The sequence below is a fragment of the Stylophora pistillata genome, chromosome 1, assembly GCF_964205215.1.
Source record: "Stylophora pistillata chromosome 1, jaStyPist1.2, whole genome shotgun sequence".
Classification (NCBI taxonomy): Eukaryota; Metazoa; Cnidaria; class Anthozoa; order Scleractinia; family Pocilloporidae; genus Stylophora; species Stylophora pistillata.
The window spans coordinates 37,986,942-38,009,112 of record NC_142519.1 but is presented as its reverse complement, the minus strand read 5'-3'; the positions used below and the strand labels follow the sequence as shown (position 1 = coordinate 38,009,112).

General features: G+C 38.0%; 1 protein-coding gene across 1 annotated transcript in view; it reads right to left on the bottom strand.

Annotated features, from left to right (window-relative positions):
- The window catches only part of LOC148742367 (uncharacterized), a 63,816-nt gene extending 46,947 nt beyond the window's left edge, over window positions 1–16,869 (bottom strand). The window contains exon 1 of the mRNA XM_088755685.1: window positions 16,829–16,869. The gene's annotated coding sequence lies outside the window, so the exon portion shown is untranslated. The remainder of the gene's footprint in view (window positions 1–16,828) is intronic.
- Between the last annotated feature and the right edge of the window lie 5,302 nt (window positions 16,870–22,171).

Below are 22,171 nucleotides of genomic sequence, written 5' to 3'. Positions count from 1 at the left end.
TAAATGCTAGAGCATCTTGTGTGATTTGTCTGCTAAACATTTCCACGACCGACAAAACGTCGCCACTCCGTACTCACAACACCTACTGAAACATTTTTGTTACGAGCTGACGACGGCGACGACCGTGTTTACGAGAACTATAATCCCCAGGACTCCCACGCGCAAAAATCGTACTCGTACTCGTACTCGTTGTCGGATCTGAAGGTCCCTATTGAGTTTGAAAGTGCTACGACAACAGAATCCTACACGGAAGAAATTAATCAATTAAAACTGGACTTAGAAAAAAACAGAGACAAATAACCACTTTGTGTAAGGAAAAGGACGATGCCTTAAGAGAAATCAAGCGTTTAAAACAACACGCCGAACTTAATGAACTTAGCGAACTTTGGTCAGCTTTCTCTTCGTGAATATTTGGTCTGGGTCTGGATCAATGATATTCGTATCTTTTCCTTGGGAAATATACTCTTCCACACTAAAAATAACCGAAAAATCCGGCCTAAACAACAGACTTTGTTTACAAGCTATCGAATTTCAAACAATAGGGGCTACAAAAACTCTAACTCACTGTTTTACTAGTTATGCTTTTGTTGTCAAACCTTTTGCACGATCACCCCGACACTAAAGCCAAAATCTTAATTCATCAATTCTCCTCAGAGATGGCTTTCGACCTTCTAAACGAGCACCAGGAATATCACACTCGTATGATTTCATAGAAAACGCCATAGTTTCCTCCTAAAACGCCTCGTTTTCGTGGTCGCCCCATACTTTGTCCGACCGGCAGCCATTTTATTGAAATCGGTGTATAGCAACGCGTCTCTAGTTCCAGAACACTAATCAAATACAGATCGAAAGCCTGCTATTGGAATTCAATTGTCGCAAATCGTGTGGCCATGACATGATGACACCTAGGCTTGTGAAGGATTCGGCGGCTGTGTTATCTAAACCTATTGCAAGCATTTTAAACTCGTCCATTGACCACGGTGTGTATCCGAGCGAGTGGAAAAAAAGGTCAGGTAACACCCTTGTTTAAAAAAGGCGATGAATTCAACAAGACCAACTATAGGCCCGTTACAGTCCTAACAGTTCTCAACAATGTATACGAAGGGCTGTTGATGGTACAAATGAAAGAGTTTTATCGAGCCATCTTATCTGATTTCATCAGTTCTTATAGAAAGTTCTATAGTTGTGAGACAGCCCTGTTACGTCTGACAGAGGATTGGAGGAGCATGCGCGGTAGGGGGGAATTGGTTGGTATGGTGTCCATGGATCTTTCTAAAGCGTTTGATCTTATACAACACGACCTATTTATTGTTGGCAAAACTCAAGGCTTACGGTGTTGGTGAGAAAGGCTGCGTGCTTCTAAAGGATTATCTAACTAGAAGACAGCAGAGAGTAAGAATTGGAGTTACGTACTCCAGGTGGCAGAGCATAGGCCGAGGTGTGTTGAAGTCCTAAATGCAATAACTTTCCTAAATGTGATAAAGTCCTAAATGTAATAACACTTGGTCCTAAATGTAATAAAGTCCTAAATGTAATAACATTTGGTCCTAAATGTAATAAGCCCCTAATGCAATCGTTCGACTGCGCTAATGCATTGGTGTTATAGCGGACATCCCACATTGAGGTTTTAAAGTGACAGCTATTGCACCAAAAAATCCTCTGACCAGTATTCATGTCACATTGCTGGCTCGCTGATATCAACCAGTATCTTTTTACTTACTAGTCGCAAGTCGAGTAGCATTGACTGGAGACCGTTACTGACAGCTTCTAATGACAGCTGGAAAAACAATGAGTACGCTGACCACTACCTCCATATATCACTGGCTCAGACTCTTAAGTACAATAGGTTTTGGAAAAATGTGATAACGGTATACTTGTGTGATCAGTGATGGAGGTACAAGTCATAAACCAAATTAAAAACTTGGACAAGGAAGTCTGCAAATTTGTAGGTCGGACAATTTGCGGGCTTGGATATGAATTTTTTGTCTTTACTTTCCAGACCAGACCTTGTTAGCATGCACATTTTGTTCCCTAATTCGGATCTTAACCGGCTCTCCAGAAAGTTATTGTTTTCAAATTCTCGAATATTTTCGTGGTTATGTGAAATTATATACTCAGTGACTTACATTTAACAGGTATAAATGAAGACAAGCTGCTGACCAGCACATTCAAAAGGGTTATCTATGTTAAAGGTTGTTAATGATGTACCGATCCCCAAAAACTCACGCACAAATTTGTGCTTTTGCTTTATATGAGATGTGAGTAAAACTAATCGTGTGAGCCGTTTTTTAATGGTCTACTAATTGATTTAAAGAAAAAAAAAAAGAAACATGGTTTGCTCGACGCACTGATCTCCTTAACGATCAAGCATTAGATAAGAGAGCATAACCTGACTCTAAAACGGACTTTTCTTCAACTTAATCGGCACTATGAGAGTGACGTGCTCGTAAAGAGCAGAACTTTTCCGTTTCAAATTAGCTGGCAGTAACACAAAAGATTTGCCCATTAACGTTGTACAGTATTGACTGGTTGAACTGACTTTGAAAAGATTCTTGAGTTCGTATGATTGGTGATGATAAAAAAAATAATAAGTGCGAAAAACATTTCACGAGCCTGTGAAATATTTCCGAAAATTTTCTTTGAGATGCGCATCGAATGTAGTACGCTAATACTTGCATTGATTTAACATAAGACTGAATATTTTAGTCGTTATGGTTTTAGCGTTAGAAGCATTATTGCGGGATAGGTCTGTGGGCCATAAAGATCGTGAAAACTCCGGAGGGAATAGGAAACCCTCTGCTTTAGCAGACGACGTCTATGAAGCCCTGCTCAACCTTGTTGAATACGTGTAGCTGCCGTGCGATACTGGAGAGTCGGCATAAGGATATCATTCAAAGAACTGAGACCATGGTGATAAGGCACTATATTACGAGGAAGTCGAATGTTAAAATCATCAGAGGTGAACAAAGTAGAAGTTGTAAAGGACGAAAGAATCAAGTGTGGGGATGATGGCTTTCTCTCTGTGGGACAATAAAGCCTAAAAGCCATAGCCAACGATGGTCATGAGCTAGTAGATGTTTAGTTTGTTTGATACGTAGACATCGACTTATTTGGGACGAGAAGGAATGTCGAATGTCACATTGCAATTCTTCTTCTTTGTAATTGCAGTCGCAAGTGAAGGGCCTGGTGATGACTAAGATTAGACGCAGCTGGGGCGGTAGGTGCCGAGCATTCTGACTGTTCAGCATAACTGCACAACAATTGAAACCAGCTGTCAAACGTTGGGCATGTGCGAGTGGATCAATCTGGCCAGCCGCGCACAAATTCCCCGCGCAAAATTTTCAACGGAAACATCAAGAATCAACCGCTGTTGCCAAATAAATACAAGAAAATTTATGGAAGTCTGGAAAAGGAATTAAAAGAAGGGAAAAGAAAAACTGGAGACTTTTCAAACAAAAAACTTATTCAAATACCTTATCCTACTGTTTAAGCTTAATTATCAGTCCGCCTCTGCGCTTCTAAAGCACAGTGACTTACTCGCTTGTGTGGTTGATCGTAACTTTTGGACAATGTCTGCGACGAAGTCGCAGAAAGAAGTAGAGGGGCTAGACTGTCAAAACAAAGAAAAAGTTTAAACGACCCTCTTGGGTTTATTGTGCTACAAAACACAGCTGGCTCTCTTTCTCGATTCTCAAAATAAAAGAGCCATTCTTGATTGTTATGAGAGCGAAGTCTTTTTGCTTTAAGGATAAAAAAATCTAGCTCAACTCGAAGTCATTTACCGTCGTTTCTTTCAATTTTGGCTAATTTTCTCATGCTGAAATTATCACACACAATTAATAGAATACACAATTTCAACTGACACTGTTTATCTGAAGAAGAATACCTTTCCTACCCTCGAAAAATCCGTTCAAAACATCAGGAACATTAATTTAGCTGACGTTGCTTATTTACCCCGATGGTGACCCGGTGTCGAAAACGTTTGGTTTTTACTTTTCAAATAAATTTTTGCTTTGTAAACGGCTCATTTTTAAACCCGTGCTAAGATTGAAAGGTTTTTAAAAAATTTTTTTCTTTGAATTTCTGTCTGTTTGTTCTCAAGGTCATATTTCAGAGTATCCGGCGGGAATTGTGTAGTACCGCTAGGATGAATTGTCCTAATTCAAAAGGGAAATTTCCCTTCTTAAGGCACATCACGCAACATTTATTCTTTCTCAAAAACAATAAAAGGACTCGGTCGGAGCGCAACCTCAGTCGCCTTCCTAACACTGAGAATAAGTTTCAGGATGAATTCCGTGATGTACTGGCGCATTTCCGATGTATAAATCATTACGCTAATCAGTCTCATTGTGCGCCGCCAAGAAACTTGAATTTCAAGGTAGATATACAACAAGACTAACCACCATTTAGATGCATCTTTCTTGACAGAACAAGAAAGATCGCTACATGTTGTCGCTTTCTGATCGATGTCCCTTGTTAGTCCCTTTTTAAACACTGTCACAAGAGAAAAGAGGAAGCAAATACCTTCACCAAATACCAAGACGATGGCTTATCGCGGAAAACAAGAACATTTTCCAACCTTTTCGCACAGCCTAAGAAATATTTCTCAAAGTCTAACTTAAAGTACCGGCAAAGGGTTGCATTTAAGACCATTTAATTCATCAGTTTTAAGACTAAGGAAAGTACATCTACTGCGGAACTTTTCAAAAGCCTTCAGCTGCCAATATTTCTACGTCACCACTTTCGATTTCTTCCAACATAATGTCCACCAGAGCTTGTGGTATATTTTAGAAAACGCTAATGAGAAATTAAAATAAAGTGTCTTACGTATTGAGAAGAAAATGCAAAGAATACGCCTTTATCTGCTGTCGATTAACGGGTTGTATCCTTGAATATAGGCAATGTTGAAATTTATGTAAGTTCTGTTTAGAAACAGTTTCCGCGTCAGTTCTTTCACACGTCCTAGATTGTTCCTAGTCTGAATGGGTAAACAGCACTAGTGGTAATATTAAATTAACTACATCGTTCGTTTACAGATGCTACAATGCTTCCGCAAATGCGGATTTGTCTTCTCATAAATTTCTTTAGGATCCCAAGGTTAATAGTTTTCAGTTTTCATGTCTTTTAAATCTGAGTAAATCTACATTGCAGTAAATGGTTTGAACCCGGGGGTAAAATGTGAAGGTGTAGTCTGATCGTCCGGGTGAGTGTAGTCCTGAGAAGGAATGTTGTCGGTGGTAGTGACTGACGTTTCGACAACCTGTGCGGAAGTCATCATCAGAGTCAAGTGAATGATTGTTGTCAGTAGAATGTTCTTATTCCAGTTCGTGTGAAATGATCGGTTGGTTTTGCCGTGATGTTATTGGCTGTAAGACTCAGGTGACGTAAGTCGGTCGTGATTGGTCTGTTTCGATCTGTCGGTAAAGTTAGGTCGTTCTTTTTTGGTCGTTCTTTTTCGGTCGTTTGTGATGTTTATGTCGTGAATGAGTCGTTTGTATGGAGCGGGTAGTTGTCCCAGTCAATGTTGTGGTTGGTAATTCGATGGTGTTATGTCCGTGCCGCCCACAAACCCATCGCCCACAAACCCATCACCACACTACGTCAGTTACTAACCAACGTTAAAGACAAAGACGAACCGAAGAACAGACAGGGAACGGTTTATAAGATCAATTGTTCCGACTGCCAAGCCTCCTACATCGGTGAGACTGGCAGAAACCTCACAACAAGACTGACTGAACACAGACGGGCGACGAGGAAAGGTGATGTCAGCAATCACATTGCTGAACACCATCGACTTACCAACCGCAACATTGACTGGGACTCTGCGAGATGCCTAACCTACAACACTGACTATTTTCAACGACTGACTCTGGAAAGCTGGTTTACTAACTTAGAACAGACTCCCCTAAACAGATGTCAACAACTACCCGCTCCATACAAACGACTCATTCACGACATAAACATCACAAACGACCGAAAAAGAACGACCAAAAAAGAACGACCTAACTTTACCGACAGATCGAAACAGACCAATCACGACCGACTTACGTCACCTGAGTCTTACAGCCAATAACATCACGGCAAAACCAACCGATCATTTCACACGAACTGGAATAAGAACATTCTACTGACAACAATCATTCACTTGACTCTGATGATGACTTCCGCACAGGTTGTCGAAACGTCAGTCACTACCAACGATAACAGTCCTTCTCAGGACTACACTCACCCGGACGATCAGACTACACCTTCATAAATCTACATTAGTAAATGGTCAGACATGACAAATAATTTCGTCTCGTCCGTCTCGTCTCCATGTCTAAATGTAAATGTGGGGGTTTTCAGGGAAACGTAATTGCCTGTTTTTAATTGCCGTGATTCGTGATTCTAAAATAATTAAGGCGTGAACTGTGAATGATATGCCAGTCGCGATGCGTGAAACAAAGATACTATTTTCCGTTACCCATTATTATTAAAAAGAAAACGCATTTTTTCCAGGAAAAATTACTTGCCGAAAATATATATATCTTAGTAACCAAGCGCGAGGGCCGCACTGGGAGAATATCGGCCCGAGGTCTTGACAGTACGGACCGAGCTGCGCTCGGTCCGTACAAAATAGACCGAGGGCCGATATTCTTCCAGTACGGTCCCGAGCAAGCTTGGTTAATAAGAGATTTATTATACGCCTGAAGTTAAAAGGGACACAAGTGCGGTATCATTCGGGACCATTCGGGACAGTGCCCGGTCCAATACTGAGAGAATATTGACGGGCAATAGAGCATTTTGATTGGTTGATTTTAGTTATTGGCTCTCTGACTGCCCGAGTCGTGTAATAAAAAATCTTTTCACCAACACTGTTCGGTTAAGATGGCCGGATTGGTTAGCGTTCTATTGTTTTAGAATCTGTCAATTTGATGCCAAAAGCATGGACATCACTACTTATGAAGGTTTGTAGCCAATGCTTCTCGGCGTACATCTCAAGGAAAAAAAAAGCCTGCTTAAAATCAGCGAGAGAGCCCACAATACGCCATGAATTTTGGTCAGAGGTTTCTCTGGTGCAACAGTTGTCACTTTAACATCTCAATGTGGATGCACAAGTACAGTTAAACTAATGCATTGGAGGCTTATTAAATTTAGGACCAAATGTTATTACACTTAGGACTTTATTACATTTAGGACCAAGTGTTTTTACATTTAGGACTTTATTACATTTAGGACCAAGCGTTACTATATTTAGGACTTTTATTACATTTAGGAAAGTTATTACATTTAGGACTTCAACAAGGTGTTCCTCAGGGGAGTGTCCTAGGACCAATGCTCTTTAATGTCTTCATTAACGATCTGTTTTATCATGTTACGCAAGCCAAGCTGAATGTATATGTTGAGGACCACCAAGTGTACAACTCAAACACTGATCCAGTTATATTGGGAAAATGCTTTTGTACTGAAGTAGCTAAGGCAAGTCAATGGTACAAAAATAATGCTATGAAAGTTAGCGTAACTAAAACCAAGCGCTTATTTTGGGACAAACTGATCACAATTTCTCTTTCCCAACTAAAAATTCTCTAGACATTTCTGGTATGAATATTGATAACAGGCTCTCTTTCGACAAACATGTATCCACTATATGTAAAAAGATTAACATTCAATTTAAAGTTATGCAAAGATTCCGAAAAGTCATCGCGAGAGACACTCTATTAAAGCTGTATAAGGCCTTCATCCTGCCGCATTTTTATTACTGTTCCTCTGTGTGGCACTTTTGCGGCACCCGCAATTCTGGTAAAGTGGAGGCCTAAAACAAACGGATTTTAAGGTTCCTTTTACAAGACTATGAATCCTCGTATAATACGTTACTGAATAAGGTCAACTTAAAATCTCTTCAAGGCAGACGCCTACAGAAGTTTCTAATCATATTGTACAAGAGTTTACTTTTTACTAACTATCCAGGATATTTCAATGATATGTTTACGTTTAGATCTACGTCCTATAAATTACGTGGTAAATACATCTTGTCCCTTCCAAAACCTAAAACTACAACATATGGCTCTCACTCTTTCTCTTACTTAGCCGCTAACTTATGGAACTCTCTCCCGAACACCTTTAGAACCTCCAATTTTACAGACTTTCGGCGCCAAATACTCCAGTATGACTCCTTTGTGTAACTATACCGAATTTAGTAGTATAATAATATTTAAATAATGTTAATATGTAAGTATTTATCATCATTAATGCATTATTATTCATTCATTCTAGTTTAGCTTATTCGTTTTACTTCATTCTAATCACTCGAAGATATTAGCTTACAGCTACTCTTAAATTCGAGGTAAATAAAGTTTATGTATGTATGTATGTCTGAAGTTTGAATACATTACACCGGCTCTCATAGACCTACACTTGCTTCCTGCATCGTTCAAAGCTCAAATTCAAATTTTCTTTTTTCTGATTCTAAGTCGTTAAACAATCTAATATTTGTTATCTCTAAAAACCTGCCTTCAACTATGCTCATCGGTAGCCTCTACAGAATCTCTTCTGCTTTTTCCAAGGTCACCTGCTCTACACTTGGGGATCGTGCTTTTGCACATGCTACTCCTACCTTATGGTACTCGTTGCCGTTAACAATCAGATCCTGTAGCAGCCTAGCTACTACTAAGAAAGAACTCAAAACACTCCTTTTTAAGAAAACGTTTAGTACTAGTTTACAATACATCCCCCCCCCCTCTCCTCCTCGCTTTCTTAAATACAAATAAAACCTGTTTCTATTGCCACTTTATATATAACTTTTTAACCTTCAACTACTTCTGAATCAGTACAGGCTAATAGTTTGTTAATAAGTTACCACTCCTATGAAGTACTCTCATTCCGAAAAGCTCCCCTTTTTTCGGCGGATGATTTTGAAGAAGCGCCCGTGCGCTTATTCGAGGAAATACGCTAAAACGGAATTGGTTGATTAGGTTTGACGGAAAATGTTTTTAATTGAAAATCAAGTCGGGTTCGCCATGCAACTTGCGAAGACAAGATTCTCTGATAGAAGTATTATATTTACAAATAACTCAAGACTTCTCTGAATTTTTGCAAAGTAGTTTGACGCATTTATATACGCTCAATAATTTAAGTAATCATGCCTTAATCACGCTCGATCCTCAGCCTACGGCATTATACCTAAAATTATACCGGTATAATTCATCTGAGCCTATCAGTGACCGTCAAATAGCTTCAGTTAAGGTATTTCAGATCTCACTATTTTCACTACTCGTCAGCTCTAGATCTGGATCTCGAGGACTCTTTGGATCTGCTTTAGCAAATCGGACTGCCATCCTGTATAAAAGTAACTTATGAAATCAAGAAGGTCGTCGATTTGAGTTTCCATTTACTCTAAAAAGCAATAGTTTGGAATTCTTTCCAATCAAATATTATTAATAAAATCAAGCAAGCCGTGGGAACCGTCATCGGGTTCTTTATCGAATTCAAGTAATATCACGCTTAAGCTATAAATCACGCTTTTATCATAACGCTGTAAAGATATATATTGGGAAGATATATCAGCGAATCAGGGGTGTATCGGAGGAGACTTACTTTTGTGCAGAGCTATAAATCATCTAAGTTGATCGTCTCTCACCGTTAATAACTATGCAAAGGTAGTTTGTTGCCCCTTTGGTTATCTCCAACTCGGAAATGATTTTACCCGGCACCAATTTTAATTTGAGTCCCTATCAAGGAGACTTTATAGAACTGTGATAAAAGCGATGTTCACATTTCCCATGTAGTGCACCTTTTCGTGTGGCAAATTGAAGTCATTTAAGCTAAAACGCATTTTCCACTATTGTATATAGAATTTTCAAGTTCCGGAATCAAAACCTTTATAGTGAATTTGAATCATTTTCAAGGCTGACATCGTTCTAGAAAGATTTTTAAGGAAAAGTTACAACAGTACTGCGTAAAGGGTTTGACGCAATTTTATTTTTAGAAAGTAAAAATTTTATGACATGCATTGTAAATGAACGGTCAAGAAATGGGCAAATTTAGTAGAAATCAATCATGTGACAAGACATCTTGACAGACCCCTTCTTGAAAGATCACGAATGAATTAAATCAATATATTGAAAAAAGTTCTCTTTCTTAGTATACAGATCGGAGCGAGTTTGACAATAATTACCTGAACGATGGTCGAATGAGCTTATGATGCTGCTCATTTGGAGCCAACATTTTACTGTACTTAGTGGTTGAGTTCTCAACTATATCGCTTTGCTAAGGTAACTTAAGAAATGTTGATATGATGAAAGAGGTTTAAAATTAAATAATTTCACTTCTAGTCATAAAATAGTGAGACAACTTTCATAGAAGTGTAATAATTCTAATAGAAAGACCAAGGACGGATGGGGATGACAGAAACCGATAGACATAACAGTAGAGTGCACATTGAGCTGACGCCCAAGATTAAATGATGTTAATTAACGATTATATGTAGTAAAACAGAAACTTTTGTTCTGAGTTCAACACATCAGAAAGTTAGAGATGCGCAGTAAGATAAAGCTTTGAACTCACCCCACCTCCCACCTGTATTAAGCGCCCTCACTCCAATAAGTGCCCATTTTTTCAGCCGAAATCTCAAATTAGGGCAGCATTTGGACAAGTCAGCTTTCGGTTTTCCTAGAAAAATATCTTAGCCAAAAACAAGATAATTTCTGTAATTAACGCTTTCCAAACTCTTAAAAGAAAACTGCGGTAGGATTGACAAAATTTGAAGTAACTGCTTGCCTGCAACTTAGTGTTTATATCATCACAAATACCACATCATGCCATGGACACCTGGACAGGCTATATGAGTTAAATGTTCGTCATCTTTAAACAAACTTTATCATCGGACAGAATGCGTGGACATCAATAACTATTCATTAACGATAAAGCGGCAAATTTGAACGTGAAGTGTCCTAAATTAGAGAAGAATGGGTCAAAATCAGCCCACAAGAGTTCATAAAACTCATTCTCGTAAGTTTTAGAATTGTTTGCTTCTCAATCAGCGCACGGCTTTTTTGAGATTACAAACGTATCTACAATTTTACGTCTAAAATAAACGATTTCTTTGGAGTAAGAGTATTGTCACTTCGCTCTTGAAAATTCACTAAATTCAGGCATTTTTGGTGTGAAAGTCATTTTCTTATAAGCAAGGGTTTCTTAAAACTTTTAACGATAAAAATCAACGGTAAAACACGACGTTTCGACCGTGCTTCGGTCATTGCCAAGTGATTGGAATGAAATACAGTAAATATATGTATAATATACCCGTAAGAAATTTAAAAAACGTTTACAGCTGTACACAAACGATAAAACTACAAGAAAAGTGCTAGTAAAAAGCTAATTAAAATTAATTAGCCAGAAGATTGGTCGAGACCTCAAATTGCGAGAAGCTAAGCCGCCGATTGTGAACCAAGAGTGCCTTGTTTACAAATTTCAATGCGACCTGTGCGATGCAGGTTATGTTGGTTTCACACGCCGTCATCTACACCAAAGTATTGAAGAACATAAAAACTCCTCTTCGTCAATTGGCAAACATTTTCGCGACAAACATCTTTGACTCCAAAGGATCTTAAAAAGAGTTTTAGCACTTTAATGAAGTGCACGAACAAATTTGACTGTCTCGTCTATGAGATGTTTTATATTCACAAGCTAAGACCTGCTCTCAATGTACAGTCTGATTGAATTCGTGCTAAGGTTTTTAATTAGCTTTTTACTAGTACTTTCTTTGTAGTTTATGGTTTGTTTACAAATGCAAAAATTTTTTATATTTCTTATGTGTATATATACATATATCTACTGTATTTCACTCCATTCACTTGACAATGACCGAAGCACGGTCGAAACGTCGTGTTTTACCGTTGACTTTTATAGTCATTTTCAGGAGCGATTTTCTGAAAAACCTTACTACCCTCGAAAAATCAACGCACGGAAAATGACAGACTAATGAATCTTTACTCCAACAGAATCTGTTTTAATTTTGAAAATTGGCTAAAGGCAACCTTTATCCACTTTAGTTTGAAGACGTTTAGTCGAAATTACGCTCGAAACCGGTACGTTTTGACAATAGGCATTCTGCCCAATGATAGCCAGTACAGAAAATACAGCAATGTTTAGCATGAAATAGTGAAAAAAAAAGAGCCTCCAAAGTAACTTGGAAATACGATTCGTTCCACAGAAATAACTTGAGTCACAGCGGCTCACGAAGGCTCCCTGATCACATGCAAAGAAACACGGCATATTTAGCAGTCCCCCAATAGAGTGTCGAAATGTTTTTTACGTCAGCGGTTAAACGTCAGAAAACTAAACCCTTCAAAGAAGAACGATTTTAACGTCAACCATAAATAAGCAGCTAATCAGTGATTGGGGTCAGATATATCATATTCGAAGCTTTTAGCATTGTACTTTTCAACGTGACCCCTCAAAATGTACCATTATACCTTAAGCCACAAACAGGTAATAATAACAGGCTGTTCAAAGCGGCTTACTGCAACTTCGCACAAAAAATGATCATTTTATTGGACCAAATTCTTAGGCTACACGTATGTATATCTTATTGAGTATATGAGGCAGTAGCCAAGCTTTTCATAAGGTAACCTAGTCTAAAAAGTGTGAGAAGAGTAGTATTGAGAAACGGCGTTTGAAACGTTTATGCTGAAAAGGACCCCAAAAACGTCTTTTTAAAAGTAATAGAAACGAATTTGACATATTTACGATCAAGAATGTTAGTATTCATGCCGGAAGTATGTTGATCATTATTCCCAAAATTATGCCGGTAAAATTTATCTAAGCCTATCAGTGACCTTCAAACGGTTTCAATTCAGGTATTTCAGATCTCATTATTTTTACTGCTCGTCACAAACAGTTCTGGATCTCGAGGACTCTTTGGATCTTAGAGCAAGAAAGTTAACCTCCAAATGTTTCCAAGTATACTTAATTTAAAGTCGTTCACGGTATTACAATTTTCGCCCGCGCGCATACTCTGAGAATGTTCAATGGCTTATTTCATTGAAAATTATCGGGAAACACATCATCTTTTAGAGGTTTTTACGGGGACGATAAGATGACAAGCCTGTTGCAGTACATTACTTTGCAGTTATCCATATGCAATGTTAACTCGGTTACTCCCTGAATGATTGATGGGTGACTTCTCCCTACAATTTCAAACTGTTTACAAACGCTCACAAGTAATTAAAATACGACGGATGAGAATTCCCAGCAGAAATACTGATACAACGCCAACAATGATAAATGAATCATAAATGAAAAGTATGGTAGGCGGTACTTTAACAGTGTACATTATTAGTAGGTTGTGAATGGGTTAACTGGCTACAAGGGAATAAGTTTAGAATAGACGTCAACATGAAATAACGCACAGTATCACAATAATGTGCTTTGAAAAGCACTTCAGAGGTGTGTATGCTATTCCGTTCAAAATGCAGATCTATGTATCTTGTCAAGAGAGGTTCTCTCGACTCTGTACATGCGTATGGCTTCCAACAGTTTCCACAATTTTTCCTGGGTGATGCATATAGAATCAGTGAATAACTTGACAAAAAATTGGTGTTAAGGTAGACACGATTTAGAAAGTTAAACAAAAACCTTTTGACCCCTCTCTTTACTGACTGCTAAAGGATTACAACATTATGAGAGGTGGGCTGCCTTTTACCTCTCCAAGGAATCGTTGAAAATCAGGTTTGGAAACAAAATGTCACCTTTAGAAAGTATTGAGTTGCTGTGGTAACTTAAAGAAATGTTGATATGATGAAAGAGTTTTAAAATAATGTCACCCCTAGTCATAACACAGTGAAACAACTTTCAGAGAAGGGTAAAAAAGTTCTAGTAGAAAGACCAAGGCCGGCTCGGGATGACAAAAACCAATAGATATAACAATAGAGTACACATTAAGCTGACGCGCAAGATTAAATGATATCAATTAACTATTACGGTATATTTGATAGAACAAAAACTTTGTGTGACCGCGTGAACTAGACCAATTTAACCAATTTACATGATGATTAACGCGCCCAAAACCTATTTGATTCCCTCCACAACATAGAGGGCAACTAATAAACAAACTGAAAAAGGTTGAAATAACCAAACCGCAGTACCCTTAATGCAACCGCATGCTGAGGAAGAGAGAGGATACCTCACAGGGTTTTCACGCAGTGTTCTCTTTTACTTTTCTTTTTTTTGCTTTCGTTTTCATTTTGTTTTTGTCCTTCTTTAAATCTACTCTTTAATTTTTCTTTAAAGCGCAACCTTAAGTGAGCAATCTTGACAATATTTTTATGTCGTGACTGAGCTTTCAGAGAAACTGCTCCTAAGGGCTAAAAATCATCTGAAATCTTACGATAAGATAGCAAAAAGTCTCGGTTCACTTTTACTTATTCAGTTAAAAAGGAATCATCACATGACAAAGTTTGAAATGTACGGTTAGATACAGCTTGTAACTTACCCCGCCCCTCCCTCCCCCCTCCTCCCTCGCTTTCTTAAATACAAAAAAAAAACCTGTTTCCATCGCCACCTTATGTACTAATAACTTTTTAAGCTTCAACTACAGCTGAGTCAGTACATGCAAGTAGTTTCTTAATAAGTCGCCACTCTTATAAAACACTCTCATTCCAATAAGCTACCTTTTTTTAGCCGAGATTTTGAAGAAAAGCCAGGGCGCTCATTCGAGGAAATACGGCAAATAGAATTGGTTGATTAGGTTTGACGGAAGATTTTTTTATTGAAATTAAGTGGGACTCCCCATGCAACTTGTTAGGGCAAGATTATCTGATAGAAGTTCTACATTTACAAACAGCTCAAGACTTCTCTAAATTTCTGAAACGCAGTTTGACGCATTTCAGTACGTATACGCTCAAAAATTTTTGTGATTATGTCGGAATTGTACTCGACCCTCTGACTATAGCATTACACCCAAAATTATGCCGGTATCATTTATCTGAGTCTATCGATGACCGTCAAATAGCTCCAATTAAGGTCTTTCAGAGCTCACTATTTTTATTGCTCGTCAGTTCAGGATCACATACTTATTTCATGAGAAAAGCACCATCTTTTCGCTCCTCATAATTATAATGTTTTCCTTGCCTAGCATATCAGAGAATCGCTCAGACTGCGTGTATATCATTCCCTCAGCGAGTAGTGGCATATGTCTCTGGGATATTAAAAGAAACGTCGTGCTCTCTAATTTTTTCAAATGAACTCAGCCCTTAGCTAGTCTCCGAAACCGAAACAGTCATTAATGTACAATTTCCAAGAACCAGCATAATTTTTGTTTGTTTTTGTTTGTAGGATTGCTGATTTGAGCGAGCAAAAGGCTCCAGCCAATATTTCGGTAAGGACGAGTGTCAATCAGCCACAATTTAAAAACCAGTTTTCAGCGTATTTTGAAGGACAATGGAGTTGCCGGAGGTTTGGATTCTCTAGTCTATAACCTCAAATCGCTTCCATCCGGATTCGTTGCTAGATAAATGGCTATCGCTAAAGGTTTGAGAAGCACTTGCACAAATGTAATTAAATGGCATACCCTGAACTTTGAAGGCCGATCTAACATAGCAATGGATGTCACAGTCAGGTTATATTCGTACTGCACCCGAACTTGGATTTTTTTTTTTTTTTTTGAGGTAGCGATCAAGATGGGAACTGAGAGGAGTTGACTAGAATTAAAGAACTAGAGATCATTCTAATACAACTGAATCTGTTCACTTTTTTTTCGCTTTTACAAATCGAACTGTCATCATGTATTGAAGTAACTTACGAAACTCATACGGTCGTCGATTTGAGATTCCATTTACTATAAAAAGCAATTACTTGGGATTCGTTTCAAGTAAATAAACATTGTCAATAGAATCAAGAAAGCCGTTGATGCTCCAGGCTGCAGAGCAAGTGTTTTCATCAAGTTCTTTATCGACTTCAAGTAATCTTTCGCTTAAGTTGTAAATCGTGATAACATGCCGTATGCTCTGTCATATATTTTCTGAGATCCCTCGATCGCGGTCGACGTATACTGAAAAGACGGTGTGGTTATCATTTCTAGTGATAGTTATATCCAGTGTATGGTTACAATCAGTGATCGCTTCTGGATATTCTTCATCAAATAAAACTGGGCTCTAGAAACTTCAAAACTCCGTAAAAATCACCTTTTCCATATGCTTTTACACACCAAACGAGAAATCCGATACTTTTTTGGTGGATTTCTGTTCCCTGATGAAAGCTGAAATAAGTGGCAGCTTTGTTGACATAAAGTGGATTGTTATCAGGAAAATTGAACCCTTTCACTCCCATGAGTGACCAAGACAGAATTTCTCGGCTTACAATATCAATACAATATCAAGCAGACAAGTGTTGAGAATACAGAAAAATATCAACAAGGGGATTTGGAGTTGATCCAATATCAAATTCTCCAAACTTACATGATAAGAATTGTATGGCAGACGGTAAGGAGAATTAGTAATGAGATCTTGGCAGTGAAAGGGTTCACCATCGGGATTCAACAATCCAGGCTCTAGCCTATTGCATTCAGTTCATACTGCGAACGTTCATGGTGCAGACTTTCTCTCCAGAGGTCAGCTTCTCGTCCTCGTTTGGTGAATAAGAGGGTTTGTGAGGAGGGACTGGGGGGCATAGTGGCGGGGATGCACAATTAGACCGGCGATGTTTTATTGCTCGCCGTTGGTTTTTTTTCCTCCACCGACTTTATATTTTTCATTTGCAAGTAATGGAATTGTGCCTGAGACTGCCTCACTTCCTCTCATTACTTACATGGATGTTACAGCAGTAACTAAAGATTTTGTTAGTTGGTACTTACAGTTTCTGGAGCCGTGTGGTCCCGCTGAAAATTCCCAGGGGTAAGTTCTTTAACTGATTATTGGACAAGTCCCTGTCAACAAGAAATCATTTCATCAGATAGTTAGATTTGCAGTGTAAGATAATAGTTAGAACTTTATGACTCGAACCGGGTGGAGAGGGCTAAAAAAGTTGCTGATTTGATTTTGACCTCGAAATACATAGGTAAGGATGGGCCTTAACGTTAGGATATATCAGTTAACTTTAATTTCTTATCTCACCAGAGACAAATAACATTGGTCGATTAGGTTTCAAGGAAGGTCTCTTCGATAAATAAGAAGTGGGACTCGTCATACAACTAGCTAAGATAAAACTCTTTGGTAAAAGTATTATATATACAGATAATTCAAGATTTTTCTGGATTGGTGCAACAAAAGGTAATAGTGAAAATATGGACTTTTATGATTCTTGTGTCATCGTAAAGGATATGAACCCGTCGGCTCTCGATTATCCCCCTCACCCACCCTCCCTCCCCTTCACCCATCATCAACGACTGTTTTAAATAGCTACCGCAGCCCAGTTAGCTCAATGGATAGTGCGCTGGACTGTTGTGCGGGAGGTCGAGGGTTCGAGCCCCGGCCGGACCAACACTCAAGGTCTTAAAATAATTGAGAAGAATTTGCTACCTTTCTATAACATCAAGAAATAGTTAAATATTCTAGTCTTCTCGGATAGGGACGAATAGATGGAGGTCCCGTCTCCTGCAGGATTGGGGGTAGGAGACGTTAATTTCCCACACACGAGATTACTGTGTGATGGTTGTCTTCCTCTGGGGTGGGATGGGTGGGTTTACTGGGCCCGCAGTAATTGGGGAAAGCTGTTGCGGTGTTCCTGCCGGTTGACGAAGTAAATAAACTAAACTATATAAATGAGTCAGACGACACTGTATTAGAGATCATGGTCCACTTCAAAAGCCACTCCCTCCTCCGTGAAATATTTTATTGCCGCCACTTTGGCTAGAATGCTTACAATCCCGTCGATAAAAATTTTCGTTGGTGACAACGAAAATGAAGCAACATTATCCATGGCTTATCAAAGAGTAACAACGGATTGTTAGGTAAAGTGAGGCTTTTCACACATTGTTCTATTGATTTGTGTCCACTTTTTCTTTATGAAGGTCACTTTATTTTTTCATATCATATGAATATACCCAGCGTAAACAACTGATTCTGAGCGGTCCAATCAAGTTAATTATTAACTCTTAGTCAGTCACGATATTGTGTAATTCTCTGTAGTTCTCGTGGTTCTCGTGGTTCTCGTGGTTTTCTTGGTTCTCGTGGTTCCCTTGTCTCTCGTGGTTGTGGTGGTTCTCGTGGTTCTCGTGCGGGTTCTAGTAGTTCTCGTGGTTCTCGCGGATGTACATTATATTTTCACCTCCAGTTCAAGCGGAAGTCAAAGCGAGCGGACGCAGGCTCAATTAAACCTCCGCCTGCGGTATCTCCTATAAGTCAGAGATGGAGTGAGTCTCGAACGAGTTCATAAATTCGTAGTTTTATCACAAGAAATGAACTGTTTTACCAAAGCTGTGTGTCTTTTAGTGGCTTTCAACGTCTTGGGCTGCTCTTACGCCTACAACGTGCCAGTTTCGGAAGCAAGTTACAGATTTATGCAGCTTGTTTTGAGCATTGATTCACCTGAATCGAATGCGAGTTTAATATGGTTGCAACATGGTGTGGTTATCATAAGTGATCAAAGAAGTCTAATATCCAGTAATCTAGAAGATTACGTTGTACGTGATGTCAAACCATGGTATCATTAAGTTTTTCTTCAAATTTGACTTTATGTTGTCCCAATTGCCCAGGATGTTCTGGAATGAATCAGTCACTTAGAGCTACAAGATGGAAAGACGGAGAATAAAATGGGATGAACCAGGTCGCCTTTACGATTAACAAACAATGTGTTACTAGTTAGTAAAGTATATGTTTGTGACCAGAGACACCAAATAATTGCTCATGATCCTTCTTTTTTGCCACAAGGAAAAGGTATATTGCCAATTCCATTCGTCTTATTTCACAAGGCTGGAGTGACGAGAGAACTGCATACAGTAGCTTCATAAATCTCATGCAAATGCTGGGTTAACGATAAGTGAAATTCAAACTCTCTGGCTACAGACGTATGATACCTATGGTTCCTGAAAAGAAGCTTATATCTCTGCATGGAAGAAAAATTGAAGCGTTAGTCTTTGTTTTCCAGAGTTTGACCAAAGATTTCAACAACCAGGTGAGAAGATCAATTATCCTTTTGCATAACCAGGGATTATTTTGAGAAGGAGCATCTATATACAAAGAGTATGTGTCAAATGACAGCCAGAAAGTGGCTGAGTTGTGATCATATGTTTAAAGTGTCTTTAAATATTGGATTTTGGTTTAATTAGAGATGGGTGAAGCTATATGATACATTACAGTATTTATTGTCCTTAACTGATGAGGAGGGAAGTGTGTTAGGCTGGAAGCTGTGTAAAGGAACCAAGTTTTCATCTATTGAAAATGTTTTGCAACTCATAAAAGACAGGCTAGATAAACAGGAACAAAAGCCAACAATTTTCTTTTTAGATAATTGCTGTTCCTGGCATGAGTTTGAAAATGATTCACCTGAGTGATGGTCGAATGACCTGTGATGCACACATTTGGAGCCAACATTGTACTGTGCTAATTGATTGTATTCTCAGATATACTGCTTTTACTTAAAGAAATGTTGATATGATGCTGGTTTAAAATAATTTCAATTCTAGTCTTCAAAAAGTGAAAAAAATTCAGAAAAGTGTAATCATTCTAAACAAGACTAAGGCTGGATTGGGATGACACACATGTATACATGTAACATTACAGTAGAGTACACTTAAGAAATAATATCCAATTCAATCATATTGTATGTCAATTACCAATTGCATCGATAAAATTTGGTGAAACAAAAAGTCTTATGAGAAGTTTTGAAACCAAGTGAAATAGACAAAATTTATTACAGAGTCACGTAATGGTTAATGCGCTTATAACCTATTTAAATTCTCCCAGCATAGAAGGCAATTAATAGACAAATTAAATTGAAAAAGATTGAAATAACCAAACCACAGTACTTGTGATCTAACTGCATGCTGATCAAACTGGACTGTATCACTTAGCAGATGAAAGGCTAAAATAAGGATATGGGGCTTTTTCCCTATTTCTATAGGTTCCCAAGGGAATCTATATTGAAGTTGGACAAAAGAAAATATTTCCACAAATGTTCTGGCCAAGTTTCATCAAAATACCACAGAATTACTTACATTTTGAGTTCATTTAAGTAAAGCTAACTTGCGTAAAGACAGACATCAGGGTTTCGGTCTCCGAAGAAATTGAGTTTAGGTTTTTTGTTGAGCATCAAGGGTAAAATGCCAAGTGTTCAAAAAAAGCCAGTGATATTTATTATTTATCTATTTATTTACTTCATTTTTCATGATTGTTTGTATCTTGTGGTCAGAAATGTCCAGATGTTAACAAGTGCATTTCCTCTCCTTAGTACTTTCTCATGTTCTCCTTTTTTACTTGGGCGAGTTTCAGTGTGCTATAAAGTAGGCAAAAGATTTTTGACAGCATTCTCCTGTCTAAGTAATCTTTGTTGGATGTCTTTTGAAACCTATCGTGCTAGATATGGAAAAGAAACTATAGAATTTAGGTTTTGAATCAATCAATCAATTCAATCAATCAATTTATTTAAACTCACTTGAATACAGTGTACTAGAGAAGATTATAATTATTACTTTAGTGTTACAAATATCATTATAAGGAATAGGGTACAATAGGAGAATGGAAAAAAAGAAACTAAAATTAATTTACAATTCATGATTGTAACTAAGGATATCTAACAATTCAAGAAGGAGAGGAAGAATAGAATATTTGAATACGTTTGTTAGTTGTGTGAAGTTTGGGGCACCCAAATAGTTTTCAGAACTAATCGAGTGGGTGTCCCAGAACAAAAAATTCAAACCAAGGGAATACAGTGTGAATAACAATTTACTAACTATTAAGAATAAAAGATATTTACACAAACTATTTAACACCATTATAACCATTGATCATAGAATTCTTTATATTTTGACAAAATCTAAAAAAGAGAATGATTTGTTTAACATTAATTGGTAATGAATTCCAGAGTGTGGTACAAGTAGGGAAGAATACCATATTGAGTTGTTTGAATTGGGTTTACAAACAGGTCTTCATTCAGTAATTGACATGGATAATGCAAATGGACAGAAGATATTGGCTTAAAGTAATTAGTAAAACAGGAAGGAGTTTTTTTCTGGGACCACTGGTAAACAAAAGAAAGAGTCTCAAGATCAATTATATCAGAGAAATTTAAGAGGGTAGAGAGATTTCAGTGGTGGTTCTGAGTGTGATGCTGGTTCAGAAAATGTCTTAATTCTGAGTAGACACTTTTGTAAAGTAATCACTGGCTTTAAATAAGTAGGATAGGTTAAACCCCAAACTAGGATACCATAAGTGAGAAAGGGGTAGGTTAGCGAATAATAAAGCATATGAAGTGTATCAATGCCAACATAGTACCTCAATTTTGAGAAGATTCCTACAGTTTATTACAGTTTTAGGCAGAGCTCAACAATATGATTCTCCCATGTCAGATTTGAGTCAAAGAATAACATGATTTACCTTATCAAAATTGTTAAAACAATGAAAATACCACAGCCAAACTCATTGTTGTCAATTGAGTAACGAATAGATTCAGTGATACTTGTAAGTGCGCGATTAGTTGAACACTACTGTCTAAGGCCAAATTGAAGTGAGTAGGGAAAATTATGGCATTCAAGATAACCAAAGAGGCTGTTATACATAGCTTTTTCATACATTTTGCTTAAAACAGATAGCACTGATATTGGCCTACAATTATCTTTGTCTTGTCCAGAGCCTTTCTTGAAAACTGGAGGAACTCTTGCCAATTGCAGTTTACTTGGAAAAATGCCACGGAGAAAACAGTCATTGGTTAGGGACGAAAGAAGTGGAGAAATATGGGTTTTAGGAATTTTTAGCAATCTGACTGGAAAACTGGAAAGGCCAATAGACTTATCATTGCCCATTTGAGATATGTAAGACTCAACTTCAAATGAGGTGATAGGGGAAAGGAACATTGATTCAGGAAAAATGAATTGCCATTTAGAAAAGAGGTAGGAGAGCAACTCCCCCTGTGGAATATCTTTATCAGTGTTTCTACCTGGGATAGGGTTAACAAAAAAATTGTTAAAGATGCTGGCAATAGCACAAGGATTGTCAATAGACCTGCTGCCACTTTCTAAAATGGTAGGGATATAGTTGGCTTC